The sequence below is a fragment of the Theropithecus gelada genome, chromosome 12, assembly GCF_003255815.1.
Source record: "Theropithecus gelada isolate Dixy chromosome 12, Tgel_1.0, whole genome shotgun sequence".
Taxonomy (NCBI): domain Eukaryota; kingdom Metazoa; phylum Chordata; class Mammalia; order Primates; family Cercopithecidae; genus Theropithecus; species Theropithecus gelada.
In genome coordinates this window covers 99,181,530-99,195,087 of record NC_037680.1, presented here as the reverse complement: position 1 = coordinate 99,195,087, position 13,558 = coordinate 99,181,530, and the positions used below count along the sequence as shown (strand labels likewise).

Below are 13,558 nucleotides of genomic sequence, written 5' to 3'. Positions count from 1 at the left end.
TAGCACAGAAGCATTGCTAAGAAAATTCTTTTCTACCAGATTCCTCCCTCACATTGCTATGAATTTTAATGATCAGTCCTACTGACCGTGAAAAGACTAAGCAATACCATTAAAAGATCAAAACCTTGATCTTTACAAAGCCCTGATGGCAACAATGCAATACATGTTAGTCATACGCCACATCCAACTTTCTCATCTGATTAAAACCACAAACGATTCCTGTCTCTAAGTGTGATACCACAAATCTTAAAGATAGTCTCAGAATATGCAATCCGGAGAGAAGTTCCTCTTCAGTTTTGGCCGACTGATTACTAACCAAAGACTCTTTCTTCTTTTACTTGCATCCAAAACAGTAAAACCTGCACCAGGACTTTTTCATAGGTTATAAACTCTAACGAACTCATGAAAATCAAACCAAGCCATTTGCACTAACAGCTGAATTCTACACCCATCACCTTCACTAAATCACAAAGCATTATCATTGCTCTTTATTAATGACTAGTTCTTTAAACTTTTCAAGATGGAGTCAGAATAGTTTAAGTGGAATATGAGTGGACCTACACTGGGACACTTTCTGTGGGTCTCCTACCAAGCTGGGATTGGAGGTTTTCTCTGTGCTCCCAGCTCACTCTGCCCAAGTGTTTTTCAAACACAGTCATTCACAAAACACCTTCCAGATTCTGCCACACTCAGGGACCACCCATGTTATTATTTCTTTAACACTGGTCTTATTTCCTTTTAGTGAAACACTAGTGAAATAATGATCTGATCGTTAGTTATGTTTTGTAACATACAATTGACCTTTGTGCAACTTGGAGGTTGGGAGTGCCAATGCCCTGTGCAGTTGAAATCCATGCATAACTTTTGACTTCTCCAAAACTTAACAACTAATAGCATTCTGTTGACTGGAAGCCTTACTAGTAATATAAAACAACTGATGAACACATATTTTGTTTGTTATATGTATTATATACTGTATTCTTGCAATAAAGTAAGCTAAGCCAAAAAAGTTATTAAGAAATCATAAAAAAGAGAAAATACATTTCCAGTACTGTGTTGTATTTATCAATGCATCATCTGTTTACAAGATGAATCATCTGTATGAAATGGTGGCAATCGCAGCGGTAGCTTTCAACCTATGGTACATATTAAGCAGTTCAACTTTTTCTTGTAATTTCACAGCTTTTCTTGTAATTTCATAGCTTTTCTCTGCTTCTTGGCAGCACTTCCAGCATCACTAGTGGCACTCTGAATGGGTCCCATGATGTTATTCAAAGTTTACAGTGTTGCACTAAACATGATGAAAGACACATGAGAACTGTAAGAGATCACGTTTTACTGTGATGTAATTTACTGGAGAGACAACTGTTCATGTGGATATGATTAGCGTTACTCAGTGTTTTAAGTGGACACTCACAACACTTGTGCTTACCACAATAACAACAAGAGGTAGCTATGAAATTATCACAGTAGCCGGGTGCAGTGGCTCACGCCTGTAATCCCAGCACTTTGGGAGGCCGAGGCAGGTGGATCACGAGGTCAGGAGATCGAGACCATCCTGGCTAACATGGTGAAACCCTGTCTTTATTAAAAATGCCAAAAATTAGCCGGGTGTGGCAGCGGGCGCCTGTAGTCCCAGCTACTGGGGAGGCTGAGGCAGGAGAATGGCGTGAACCCGGGAGGCAGAGCTTGCAGTGAGCCGAGATCACGCCACCGCACTCCAGCCTGGGCGATGAACAAGACTCCATCTCAAAAAAAAAAAAAAGAAATTATCACAGTAGTGCAGTATGCGGTACAATTAATTTATGCCATTATAATTTAATACTGCATCTTTACATGTGTTTAATTTCCCTAAACTGTGACTAGTGTCACGTATAGTTTTATGTGTTTATGTGCATAAGTTTTGGTAAATTTTAACTACTTTTTTTTTTTTTTTTTGAGACAGAGTTTCACTCAGCAGCCCAGGCTAGAGTGCAGTGGTGCAGTTCACTGCAGCCTCGACCTCCAGGGCTCAGATGATTCTCCTTCCTCAGCCTCCCAAGTAGCTGAGACTACAGGTACCTGCTGCCAAACCCGGCTAATTTTTGTATTTTTTTGTAGAGATGGGGTTTTGCCATGTTTCCCAGGCTGGTCTTGAACTTCTGAGCTCAAGTAATCTACCCTCCTGAGCCTCCCAAAGTGCTGGGATTACAGATGTGAGCCACCAGGCCCAGCCTAATTTTTGTTTTAACTTTTCATAATAGATTCATGTATATTTTATGGTAATAAATGATAACACAGATAGTATTGACATATGTTTTATGCATTCATGACATACCTAACATTTTCTTAACTTTTCCAATATTGCTAGGCTACACTTTTCATCTGCAAGTTTTTCCAAATTGTTGCAAATTTACAGAAAAGTTTTCAATATATTTATTTTTAAAAATTCATGTATAAGTGGACCCACTTGATTTAACCCATGTTGTTTAAAGATCAACTGCATATTCAATCCAATATGTACATATTTAAACGAAACCAAAACAAGCTCCTCTCACATACTGGGCACTTTGGGAATCATAGTTGTTCTTTTATAATTATAGAGTTACATATATCTACTTACCTTCATATGATTATCTGTAGTTTAGATGATAGTTGTTTAATCTCCCAGCTCTTGCAATAAGCCGAGGTCCTACATGAATGAGTGAGTGAATGCATGCATGTGTGGGTGCCTGTAAGCAAGCAGTAAATATGAGTATCTCTCACTATCCAAATTTTTGCTTTCTGGAATCTGAAGATGAATATATTCAGATAAACTTTTGTATAAATTACTTGCTATCAAAACTCATGTTACCTGCTATCTGAAATTCAGGAACCAAATGGCTTTGAACAACTTGTAAGCCTTGCTATGCAACCTTGCTTGCTTCCTGGACTTGGCCTAAAATGTATTGCTTTCATTTTCATATTTAAAACCCATGCAGCTCTCTCAGTTCCTCTCCACTAAATAGAAGCCTCGCCTTTTTGTGCAGTGCCAGCCTTCCCACTCTGTCATGAGGTAAAAGTTGGATTAAATGGGTTTGTCTGTATTGAGTGTCTAGTTACCAGACTGCTTCCAAAGTGGATACTGTGCCCATCAGTGACTCCTTCCTTGAACTCAATAAGAGGGACTACATATCCAGAAATGATTCTACCCATGGCAAGTTCTATGGCACCATCAAAGCTGAGAACAGTAAGTGCAGTCAATTGAAATCCTACTTTCATTTTCCAAGTTCAAGATTCCTCCAACATCAAGTGGGGTGACATGATGTTGAATACATCATGGAGCCCACTGCACTCTTTACTGTCTTAGACAAGGCTAGCATTCACTCGAAAGGTGGAGGCAAAGGGTCATTATTCCTACTGCCTGTGCCAATGCTGCTATGCTCAGAATGGGAGAGAACTGTGAAGATGACAACTCCTTCGAAATTGTCAGCAGTGTCACCTGCGTACCAAGTGCCTGACTCTCCTGGCAGAAGTCATCGATGATAACTCTGGTAATATGGAGGAATAGGAATCTCAGACCACAGTCCATGCCATCACTGCTCCCCACAGATCATGATTACTCCTCCAGCAAGCTGTAGTGTCATGTCAGTGGTCATTATCCCCCAATCCCTGGCCCTGCCAAAACTGTGTGCAAGATAATCCCCGAGTTGAATGGAGAGTTCACTGATTTGGCTTTCCAAGTCCTACCCCTGGGGTGGAAAGCGTGTTGATAATGTGCTTTGCCATCTGGAGAAAGGTGCTAAATATAAGGACATCAAAGAGGCAATGAAGCAAGCATCAAGGGCCCCTGGAAGAGCATCCTGGGCTACATTGAGGACCGGTTGGTTGCCTTTGTGACAACCACTATCCCACTTTTGATCTGGGGTGGGTATTGCTCTCAATGATCACTTAATCAAGCTGACTTTTGGTATGACCATAAATCTGGCCATAGCAACTGATTTGGGGGATCTATCTTATGGTCTGCATGGCCTCGAAGGTGTAAGAGTCCTGGAGCACTCACCCCAGCAAAAGTATGAGAGGGAGAGTCAGGCTCTCGGTCACTGAGGAATCCTTCCCCAATTCTACCCCAACACATTGAGAACCTTCCTTTCTCTCTATATGGGTCCCATCTAAGGCCCATGAAGAAGGAAGGACCTGAGAGTCTTCCCTTGTTGAGTACCATTGGTGCCATTGATAAAATTTCTACTGTGCACAGTACAGGTGCAGGTAAGAAAATGAAACACATGAAGACACATGAAATAGACATTATAATCACTGGCATTATAATCCCACACACTACACTGAAAAAAAAGCATGATGGCCTGTAATTTATACATTGATTCAAAGCAATTATTACCAGGAACTTGACACCTTTGTCATTTCACCATGGGAACAGCCCTGTAAGTGGGTCTCACATGTCCCTTGCAGGTAGATTTGAATACTGAGGGAAAGTGAACCTATATAAATAAATCTATGCTCTTAACACTTTAAAACAATAATTCACCATGCTTTTTTCCCTTTATTTTAGCCTATTAAAGCTTTATGTGTTATGTGTTTGAAATATTTAGCCTATTAAGGCTTTATATATTATATATTGGAACTATTTCATAACATATTTAACAAAATTTAAATTCATCATCATTTTAATATATAGTTTTAGCTACAACTGAAGGACTTTCTGATCATCCCTCGTCCTTAGCAACAGTGCTCTTGGTTTTTACCCTTTTTGGTTCTATTATTTGGTTGTTTTTCCTGAATGGGCTACATAATCTAAACAGAGATCTTTTTACCAGGAACATACAGTTTCAGTATTTCCTTAGGCCTCCCAAAGCTGAATATTCCATAGTAGGTGATTAGAGTAAAAGGATAGTCTAGGTGATGTCCTTAGAATGGGTAACTTTTCTTCAATTAGAAATAAACCAGTCATATATTACTTAACAATCAGCTTTAAACAAAGACCTAGAATACTTCAAGTTCTTATTTCTTCCTATTCATATTTGTAAAAGGCAATGCAACTCTCTAATTGAAGCAGTGTCAAAGGGTAGAATTTCATACACAGGGTAAATGTTCTCTCAGGAATGGTGCCATTTCCAGTACAAACCATTCCTGATGTTAGCCTCCAGGATGAGCTGCCGTTTTCCCCAGCACTGTTGACTTTAGCAACAGCAAGTTAGAGCTTCTCAGCATGGTGTATTGATAATAAGCAGCTGCTGCCTTTATCTAAACCATCACTTATATGTGTACCTGCTCAGGAACCATTTAGATGTTAGAAATCAACATTGTGAACAGTAGCCTATCTATAGCGCATATTATAAAGAAATATAGGTTGAGTATCCCTAATCTGAAAATCCATAATCCAAAATCCAATATCTTTTGAGTGTTGACATGACACTTAACGGAAATACTCATGGGAGTTCTTCACATTTTAGATTTTCAGATTAGGAATGCTAAGTGCAAATATCCTGAAATCTGAAAAACGCTGAAATCCAAAAAAAATTTGAAAGCCAAAACACTTCTGGTCCCAAACATTTTGTATTTTTTTTTTTTTTTTTTTTTTTTGAGACGGAGTCTTGCTCTGTCACCCAGGCTGGAGTGCAGTGGCCGGATCTCAGCTCACTGCAAGCTCCGCCTCCCGGGTTTACGCCATTCTCCTGCCTCAGCCTCCCGAGTAGCTGGGACTACAGGCGCCCGCCACCTCGCCCGGCTAAGTTTTCGTATTTTTTAGTAGAGACGGGGTTTCACCGTGTCAGCCAGGATGGTCTCGATCTCCTGACCTCGTGATCCGCCCGTCTCGGCCTCCCAAAGTGCTGGGATTACAGGCTTGAGCCACCGCGCCCGGCCGTTGGTCCCAAACATTTTGAATACGGGATACTCAGTTTGTATGGAGTATGCCTGGCAGTAATTCAAGGACAGCAATAATCTTTACCTTCAAAGGATCCTGGCTATCTTCAAATTACTCCAGAAAGTCACTCTGATTTTTCTCTCCATAGATGTAACAAGAAGGGATGTGGTTAGGTTAAATCTAAATTATAAACTTATATAATTTTCTCAAGGCACTGTAATGTATAGATCCTGATTCGTGATGGTTTAAAAAAGTTTAATTGGGCAAATTTCCCAATTCACCTAGGCCAATTTCTTTACTTCACACGTATTTTACAAAACCAATTCAATCACTTGTATTCTATGGGTGTGCCTAACAAATGGCAAAATTTGTGAGGGTGGCATAAGGAACATCTGTCCAGACTTTTCTTAAAGCTCTGGTCATTCTAGTGGTACCCAGGTAAACTTGTGTTTCACCATAAAGATTGAGAAAGTATTTGTCTTAAAAATGCTAATCATAAAAACAAATATTTTTACCTGTCTCCTCCTACCGCCACCATCATCAAAAACCCAAACCCTTAACAAAACAAAAACAACTCTGTAGACTATTTGGATTTTTCTAATATGTCTCACAATTGGTGGGGGACAAGTTTAGTTGAAAAAAGCATAGATATTAAAAGTGAGACTCAGGCTCAGTATATCCTGGAGTAGAGATCCAGCTTCAGAGAGTATCTATTCTTGACTTACCCTGAGACAAGAGAAACGTGAATGCACCTCACTCGCCCGTCCTTCTATGGCAGTGTCTGTTTATGAGGAAGTCTCCTGATGAGGCGAGGTCAGGTCTGCCATTTTGCTGACCAAGAGTCTGATTTTAGGCTCAACATCATTAACATCAAACACCTAATTTTTCAGGCAACTGCCCACTCTCCTTACACATTTGGTCAGAGTCGGGTCATTTCAGGTTAAGCTCCTGTAAAAAGATGGCTGTTCAGGTTTGAGAACCTCCCTATGTAGTGAGCTGTTAGAGCTGGGTCTAACATAATCTAAACAGAGATCTTTTTACCAGGAAAATACAGTTTCAGTATTTCCTTAGGCCTCCCACTGAGGGTCACCTCAGTGGGTCTGTCACAGGTTTCTGTTCTTAATGGAATTCAGAAAAGATCTAAGTGGTGATCACTCAAAAGAAATAAGAAAGATTTATTTCTGAAGAGATTAAAGACTCCAAGAGCCAGCCAGCAGCAACCTCATCTGTCTAGGTTCGGAATGACAGTCACTGGCCTCCTCTCCCATGAACAGTTAGCTGGACTGCAGGAAGGAAACCTGGATTTATGAGGCAGGCTCAAGTGACTCCTGCTCAAGCCCTAACGCACTCGTGCACTTGTCCTAAGGGTCCTTGGTTGAGAAAGCCCAAGGGTCACAGGTTTTCTGTTTGTCTGAATTTGGTTCTCTTTACAAAAGACCAACTCTCCCCACTTTTCTTATGGAGGCAGGTAAATTAACGTTGAACCAAATGGTGATAAGAACAGCAGATGATTGTCCCCAAACCCTCAGGTCTGAGCTCTTTGTCTCCAAAGGCTGTCTCCAAAGGTTCTATTTCCTCACGCGAGAACAACTGCACACATGTAGGGGGAAGCACCATTTCATGGTGAGATGCTTTGCTACGAGGCAGTCCATGAGCAAACTGAATTACCAGTTAAGATGCTTGGAAGGAAATGGAGAGCTGAGGAAATGCATGAGCATAAAAACTCAATATGAAGGCTAACAAAGTTATGGGAGCCATAATCACAGGATGCAGGGAAGAAAATTCACTTAAAGCAGACGATGCCAGTTTTCAGTGAGGATGCCCTGGATATGTGTCTGCTAATCTAGGGGAACAGCCAAATGGACTCTTCCATTTCTTCACACAACATATGTTTCCATTCTCAGTTTGACATGACAGGCTATTGCTATCCACACTGGAAAAGCCAATTTCATACTCTTTCCAAACAACTGCCAACACGGCGACCATTAGCAGGTGGCTTCCAACAATGTGTGGCAAACTAGGTCCAAAGTCTAGAGAACCGAGTGCATTATCTTCTTAAACATCCTCAAACTGGCTGTGTCTCTAACAACACCCCCACTTACTCCTCATTGCTCCCTCCCTTTTTTCTGGTTATTGCTTCTCCTCCTTCAAAACTGAAAACGGAGACATCCAGCTGGAAGTCAAAATCAAGACCGTCGTGACTGAACTGCTTCCCTCCGTGCTTCCAGCCCCCTACTCACCCCTCCATCCCGGTGGTGCACCATCACCACCACTGAGAACCACAGTCTCACATCTCACTGTGTCATAATACTGGCTCCAACTTTAAGATGTAACCTCTCTCCTAGGAAATTTCTCAACCTTCTTCCTTATGTGACAGAATATCCGAGCCCTGAAGCTCAGGTGGTGGCTTTCATACCTCTGGGATGAACACCACTCAGTCAGACTCACTGAAAGAACAATTCTTTTGACCTTAATGCATAATTCTTCCTGCTGGTAACGCCCTTCTGCCAATCAAAGGGTTCAGCTGTACTTCTAGTCAGGCCCAAGTGAGAACTTAACGTTGTAAGTTCCAGTCCAGAACACTGGCAACTGGACTCTTTGGGCCCTTCTGCCTGGGGACCTCTGGTCTAGTCAGTTCCATGGAAGGCCTCATTTAGGGTAATCATGAAGACATCAACATTTAGAGTTCAACCACAAACAGGCAACTCACCATCTCCTTAATGGAAAGGTGCTAAAAACTCACACGACACTGAATTGGAAAAGCTTCCAGCCCATCATCTATGGACATTGTTTCCTTTTCATTTTGTTTGCAATGATGTCTTTCCTAAAGACTGTCTTTCCTCCAATGCCCCAACTTGTGTTTCCCCCAATACGCCCTCTTTTCTGCTTCCTCCTCCTTTTTGGCAATAGGCTTCATTATAAGGTTTCTCCCAGGTAGGAAAGAATACGTACGCTCTTGTGCCCTGGGGTTAGATGACTCTCCTCCGGAAGAGCCAGTCTTTGAGTAGGAGGGGAGAAGAATCCTGGAGTCCTCTGCCTGACGCCAGTTCACTGCAGGGAGCAGGGCAGCAGGCTGGCCGAGCACAGGAAAAGTGTAGGAGAGAAAGCAGGGAGCCATTGATTTTCCAGTTGGCCAGTGAGTGATTAACTCTGCTCCATTAGGAGGGGCGGTTGATCACACCAACACCTCTCAAACCTTCATGCAACCTCCCCATGACCCTTTTTAATGAGAAAGGCTTGGCTGGAGCCTGTCAGAATCTGCCTTCAGGGCAAACAGGCACATCCCTCCTCTGTGCAATGCCCACTTTCCGCTGTAAGGCTGAGGTTCAGCAATGCTGACAATGGAAGTCTCTTTACAGAACCCGTGTTTGATGAAATGTCTTACCAGATTTGAATTAGAGCACATGTTTTGTTTTAAAGATGAAAAGACCAATTCAAAGATGACTTTGTACTTTTTAAAATTTAGCTATCTTCTCAGAAGGAGTGCTTGCTGGAGTATTTAGACTTCTGAGAAACACTGGTTTCCATATGAACACAGAAATCAACTGGAAAGGATGATGATACATTTCAAACATTCTAGACTCACCATAAACAATTTAAATAGGAGTTATAAGTAAATTTTAAGTAAAGTCAGTCCTGTACCCATCTCCTCTGAAAGGCCTTCTCTGACCACCTTACTTAACGTGGCATGCCTCTTGTCACTCTCTCCTCATACCCTATTTCTTCATACAACTTTATACCTTGCCTGTATTTAGACTACATATTTTTATTTTATCAACCTCATCTTCACCCTGAGTGGATGCTCTGCCTTCGTGTGGCCCAGAGTCTGGAATAGTATCTGTCTGTTTAAGTGCTCAAAATTTTTTTGTTGAAAAAAAAATTCATTCTTTTTTTAATGAATGAATGAATGATGCCTGTTGAGATTCAGTGATCCTTTAGTAATTAATGTTTTCTTTGGGCCGGGAGACCATACTGGCTTCTCCAAATGTCCCAGATATATTGGCTGCCATGAAAAAATATGGAATGCTCCATGAATTGACGTGTCATCCTTGTCGAGGAGCCCTGGTAATCTCTGTATCATTCCAATTTTTAGTATATGTGCTGCTGAAATGAGCATAGTGATTAATGTTAATAGCATCATAGTATACAGAGTTGAGAGGCCCTCATCCAACCTCTGCTTATTACATATGAGAGAACCCAAGTCTCAATCAGTGAAGTGACAATCCATGATCTCAGGGTGAGTTGACGGTTGAGGCAACGCTGAACTCAGGTCTCCCAAAGGGGCTACACTCTCTGCAACTGCAAAAGGCGACTGAGAAGGGGTCCTATGTGAAGCAACCCAGGAGCCTGTGTTCTCCTGGTAGCTTCTAGAAGAAAGTCATTTCTACCTTTGCTGAGTCATATTACCTTCTCTTACTCCTCTACAGGATAAGCTTTCTCCTGCTTTGAGATTTTCTTGGCCTGGGACTCTCTGCCCCAGGGCCTCATGAGGCTGGCTCCTCATCCGTCAAGACTTAAGTTCAAGGAAACTGGCACAAAGTGCCCTTCCCCAACCACCTTCTCTAAAGTAGGTTTCTGCTCTTCCCTGATAATGTCCTAAACAGTAATTGTACAATATTTAATTCCTGTATTGATTACTTGTTACTGTCTGTTTTGCCTACATGTGAACCCCAGAGCAGGATGGAGTCTGTCTTGTACATTGCTTAATCCATACCACTTGGCATAATATTTAGCACATAGTAGGCCCTTGCCAAGTGTTTTTAAATGAACAAATGACTAAATACATTTAAAGGTTGTTGTTCACCAATTATAAGGTTAAGAAAGAGACTTGCCAGGTGCGGTGGCTCACGCCTGTAATCCCAGTGCTTTGGGAGGCCAAGGTGGGCAGATCACTTGAAGTCAGGAGTTCGAGACCAACCTGGCCAACATAGTGAAACCCTGTCTCTACTAAAAATACAAAAATTAGTTGGGCTTGGTGACATACACCCATAGTCCCAGCTACTCAGGAGGCTGAGGCAGAAGAATCAGACAATCACCTGACCCCAGGAGGTGGAGCTTGCAGTGAGACAAATTATTGCACCATTGCACTCCAGCCTGGGTGACAGAGCAAGACTCCGTCTCAAAAAAAAAAAAAAAAAAAAGAGAGAGAGAGAGAAGAGATCTGATGCTGTTTTTAAAAAGCAAATAAAAGTTGGTTTCTGGTTGAAAGACTCCTGAACAGTTCAGGAATGTGTAGAATTTCTATTTTCATCCTGCAAACACCTTGAGAGAACCTTGGCCAAATTTGTTTCCCAACTTTCCATCAGGGCTAATGGGGAGCCATTCCATTAAGACGGAAACAATTCCATTTTAAAAACACCTCTAGGATGCTACTGTAGTACTGTACAGATGTTCTCCATGTATCTTTACCATCCTGAACTGCAATGACCTCTATACATGGGTGCTTCTATAGGGGACATCTCTTAAATCACCTTTGTAGAAATAGCCTTTATTTATGTTACCCAATATTTATTTATTGAATTGCTGCCAGATGCTAGGTTCAAGAAGCAAGAAGAAACCAACTGAGAGGGAATACAGATACAGGAGGCAGAGTGGCTTTTCTAGAGATGATACCTGCACTGAGACTTAGCAGGAGTAAAGGGGGTAGCAGGCAGGAATGGTGAGAGCATGAAAGGCAGAGGAACACCAGGAAAGGAGCACAAAGTAGAATATGTACCTGTTGGATATGTAAGGGATGGTGGGGGGTCTCACCAGAGACAAGAACAGACAGGGGAAAGGGCTAGAGGTGGAAATTGAGGCAGAAGTCTGACTGTGAGAGGCCTTGTAGGTAAGTTTAAGGTGCTTAGACATTACATGTTTTTAAAAGTTCGTATTTGCATTTGAGATAGATCACTAAATGCTGTGGGGAGGATGGATTTGAGGATATAAGAATAGCTCGAGGGACACTGATGAGAACATCTACTGCGATCGTGCAAAATAAAGATGGTGCAGGCCTAAACGGAGGGAATGTTTCCAGAAATGTTCGGAATACAAAATTACCAGTGTCCGGACGAGGGACGCCTTTATTAAAAGAATCAATGCAACAACCCTGGCTCCCTGGAGAATAAGACTCTTCTTACCGCTTTGGAAAGCGTCTCAATCTGAGAAGTGAAGTCCTCATGGACGGAAACTGTTTTACATCTTTGTTTCACGTAGCCCTGTGTTAAGAGACATCTCCGCAGGCAGGCACAGGTACTGTAGGGTGGAACCCTTCTTTATTTATTATCTTTATCAAATAAAAAGCAAATCTGGATTTAGGTAAGGAGAGATGTCGTTCGAAAGGATTCTTGCATGAAGGGAGTGGGGACACTCTATGACATGGAGACCAAGAGATCTGCAAGTGTCTCGAGTGTAAAGGAGGAACGGGCTTTTCTATTACTTAGAGAAGAATGAACAAGGCTCAGGAGAACTGGATGTGGGGAAGTGAAATGGAAGGTGAGGGTGGGTCAGGATAGTAAAACCATGTGTACCCTGACGTCAGCCTATTCTCAGAAGGGGCTGTGTGGTGAGGGTGGGTCAAAGTTCAGGGGTCTACAGATGGTGAGAAACTTAGTTTGGTCAAGTCAAGGTGGCAGGTATTTTGTCCAGACTGAGCGGGGGACAGAGTTCAGCTAATCATTTTGAGCCAAAGAATGGGAATTTGGAATCCGTGTCTGGCCTTGTCACTAATAAACAAGAGAGGCATCTGTGGGTCTTATCTAAGCCACAGGGAGAAGGGAGGTTCCTTGTAGTAAATCCTTTCCTGGAACACAAAAAAGGGTGGGACGATTATCTTCATGGTTTCTGTTTTCTAGCAGCATAGAGAGCTCAAGTATAATTCAACAAGGCCATTTTTCTTCCTCTCATTTTTAAGCCAGGAGATCTTGAGGATATTCTCTAACCAGTTTTTCATTTGCAGGAGAAAATTGAATATAAAAGGACTTTGGTGCAAATAGATTTTTTTTTAATTTTTATTTTTTTGAGAGGGAGCCTTGCGCTGTTTTCCAGGCTGGAGTACAGTGGCATGAAAATGGCTCACTGCAGCTTCAACCTTCTGCGCTCAGGTGATCCTCCCACCTCAGCCCCTGAGTAGCTGGGCCCACAGGCACATGCCACCACACCTGACTAATTTTTTAAATCTTTGTTGAGATAGGGACTCACTTTGTTGCCCAGGCTGGTCTCAAACTCCTGGTCTCAAGTAATCCTCCCACCTCAGCCTCCCAAGGTGCTGGGATTACAGGAATGAGCCACTATGCCTGGTGAGGTGCAAATAATTTAAAGTAAGCTCTGACACTCTGACATTAGCAAACTCCTTCAGGTTCTCAAACCATCAGCAACATTTTTTTTTTTTTTTTTTTTTGAGACAGAGTCTTGCTCTGTCGCCTAGGCTGGAGTGCAGTGGCGTGATCTCTGCTCACTGCTACCTCCGCCTCCTGGGTTCAATCCATTCTCCTGCCTCAGCAACTCTTATGTTTAAAGGGAAAGTTAAAGAAAAGCCTCCAGGAACTTTCTGAGAGACTGATGCTAGCCAAGGCCAGGACTTCTAGCACAGATGAAAACACAAACTTCTTTTTAAAATGAAAAGGGAGAAAAAAGAGAGATACAGTCTTTGGCAAATGTTTAAATCCTGCTCTCATCGGCCCCATATATCTTACAGTGACTAGTTATACAATTGTTTTGGAGGTAAATGTACGCTCT

General features: G+C 42.0%; 1 protein-coding gene and 1 non-coding gene across 3 annotated transcripts in view; both read right to left on the bottom strand.

The window, feature by feature from the left end:
* The window catches only part of SGPP2 (sphingosine-1-phosphate phosphatase 2), a 135,161-nt gene that overhangs the window by 50,586 nt on the left and 71,017 nt on the right, over positions 1-13,558 (bottom strand). The window lies entirely within an intron of this gene.
* Positions 9,855-9,959, bottom strand: LOC112636770. Its single transcript, XR_003122246.1, has one exon. It is a non-coding gene; the product is annotated as a U6 spliceosomal RNA (small nuclear RNA).